Raw genomic sequence first — 2,500 nt, 5'->3', positions numbered from 1 at the left:
TTTCGAATTGTTAAATCCATTTCTTCCAGATAGGTGGCTTTTACATTTGCCTGGTCTGCTAAGTAGATCAATCTAGGCACTGTGTACACTTTTAACATGTCCAATTTTTGAAATGGTTTTAAAGGGGCTCTTTCGATGCGATTGAGCCAAACTTCTAATTTATTTTGTAATTCGGGCTTAACTATCCCCACCCAAGGGTCGATTTGCAAGCCAAGATATTTCTCTGACTGACCCGGGTGGATCATGTTTAAAGGGGTACCGCTGATAAGCCATGGAGGACAGTCATTGATGGTGTAAGAGTCCTTAGTTGGTTGAATAAAGAAACCATGGCACTTTTCCCCCTGCGTTTTTAATCCAGTTAAGTCACAAAATGCTTCTAGAATTTCAATATTTTTCTCCATTCCTGATTGGGACTTACTCAGCAGGACCAGGTCGTCTGCAAAAGCCAGAGCTGTTAATTTACCATTCTCGTGTTGGAACCCCTCCCCACATTCTTCTAATTTACATAACAGAGGGTCAATGCACAGGTTAAAGAGGAGTGGTGACATGGGATCGCCCTGTTTCACACCAGTTTTGATTCCTATTGACTCAGACTCTCCTTCTTTAGTTTTGATTCTGGTGTGGATGTTTTGATAGAAGTCCTTAATTAATGCTATTATGTGGTCATCCAGGCCCTTTTGCTTTAGCACCGCCAGGATGTGGGTGTGGCTCACTGAATCAAAGGCTTTGGCCAAATCGACAAAGACAACCCCCAGGGGTTTCTTTTGTTTCTTTGCATTCCTAATTAATAGCTGTAACAGTTTTAAGTTCTCAGCACAGCCAGAAGATTGAATGAAGCCTCTCTGCCTGGGGTTAATGGGACACGCCTTTGCCAACCTCGCAGTTAAGATTCTTGAATAGAGTCTCAGGATGATGGAACCAATAGTAATTGGCCGCCAGTTGTTAATATCATTTTGGCGTTCGGGCGCTGATGATTTAGGTATTAGGATTGTTCGGCATCCCCTTATTACATCTGGAATTTTGCCACTTAACAGCCAGAGATTAAATAGTTCTTTGATCTCCTCACAATTTGGATCCATTTTAAGCAGGGCCTTCAGGGTGATCCCATCAGGGCCTGGTGCCGATTTTTTATTCATGTCTTTGATATTCTTAAGGATCTCTTTCTCTGTAATCAATTCCTTAAAAGCCGAATTATCCGCCCGCCCCACAGACTGGAATGCTCCAAGTCCTTGAAATAAGCTCTGAGACTCCCACCTAGATCTGAAGGTGTTACTGACCTCTTCCAGGGGGATGGCACACTGCGCAGAGTCTTTTTCATCCAGAATCATATTCGCTAACTTCCCTCGATCTAAGCGGAAGAGGCGTTGGAATCGGAGAAATTCTCCACGCTTTCTGGCTCTTTTTCTCATCCACTCCTTTTGAGGTTTCTTCTGCTGAGGTTTATGTTGGCTCTTTTTTGGCACTTTCTGTTCAATTGATTTCTCAAACAAATACAAATATTGGTCCTGAGCTACCTCATTGAGCAATTTTAACGAGTCTGTTTTGCCTTCAATTATTTGTTTATATGTATTTTTAAGGATGGGCAGCTTCCCTGATGTCAGCTTTTCATTAATAGTCTTTTTATAGTGGGCTAGCAGCTCCCTTTCACCAGAAGATGGAATCACAGTCCTCTCCTCTTTTAACCTGTTCTTGCTCTCTTGTGTTTTCTCTCTTTCTGGCACCACAGTTTCTCTTAATAGTCTTCTCTTTTCACTGATCTGTTTGGCTGTTTTAGTTGTTAATTTTTCAGCAATCAATTTGTTAATATTTTTCCTCCCTTCAAACTCTTGATTCAGTTTCTGTAATATTTCTGTTTCCTCTTGGGACCAGATTTTCCTGTGAGCACCTCTTTTAGAGGTCTCTTTGGGGCGAGATGCTTCAATTCTTTCTGCGTTTCTCAGGGCTGGGTGAGCTAATCTCTTATGTTGTCCCAAGCCAATTTTAGTTTTAAAACATTTTTTACATTCTTCACACATAAACCCTTCTACCTGGGTAGGCTCTTGGACCCCTTTGCATTTTGGGAGATGGCATGAGATACTATGATGCTTTTCATTTGTCTTCCCACAGCGGGAACATTGGAAATTGATCTTTCTTTTCCCATGGGCTCTCTTTAGATGGTCAATCAATCTCGTCATATTGCCTGCCCGAGTGGTACAGCATGGACATGTCGGGTTGTCCTCTGGCATCTTCACCAGGGGGGTCCCAGGACAGATGTCAGCTGTATTATCCAACTCGGGCGATGCGGTTAGTATTGAGAGCTGACTCATAGAGCTCGGGGTTTCAGGACACTCCACCTCCTCGTTCCTGCTCCTCTCTGTGCTTTCATCTCGGATATCTTTCCCATGAGCTGGAGAAGTGGGTCCTACATACACCTCCGGCAATACTATCAGTTTCTCATTCCAGATAGGATCGTAGGCAGTATTGTCATTGGCTATCATTGAGTTCATGAACTCTATTCCAG

At 42.9% G+C, this 2,500-nt stretch overlaps 1 pseudogene; it reads right to left on the bottom strand.

The window, feature by feature from the left end:
• The window catches only part of LOC137459910 (28S ribosomal RNA), an 8,477-nt pseudogene that overhangs the window by 2,591 nt on the left and 3,386 nt on the right, over positions 1-2,500 (bottom strand).

Source organism: Melanerpes formicivorus, unplaced genomic scaffold (genome assembly GCF_026170545.1).
Source record: "Melanerpes formicivorus ecotype bairdi unplaced genomic scaffold, bMelFor1.0.p_v2 SCAF_443, whole genome shotgun sequence".
In the NCBI taxonomy this organism is placed as follows: Eukaryota; Metazoa; Chordata; class Aves; order Piciformes; family Picidae; genus Melanerpes; species Melanerpes formicivorus.
Note: the sequence above shows the minus strand (reverse complement) of the source record. Positions and strands in the feature narration are given on the sequence as shown.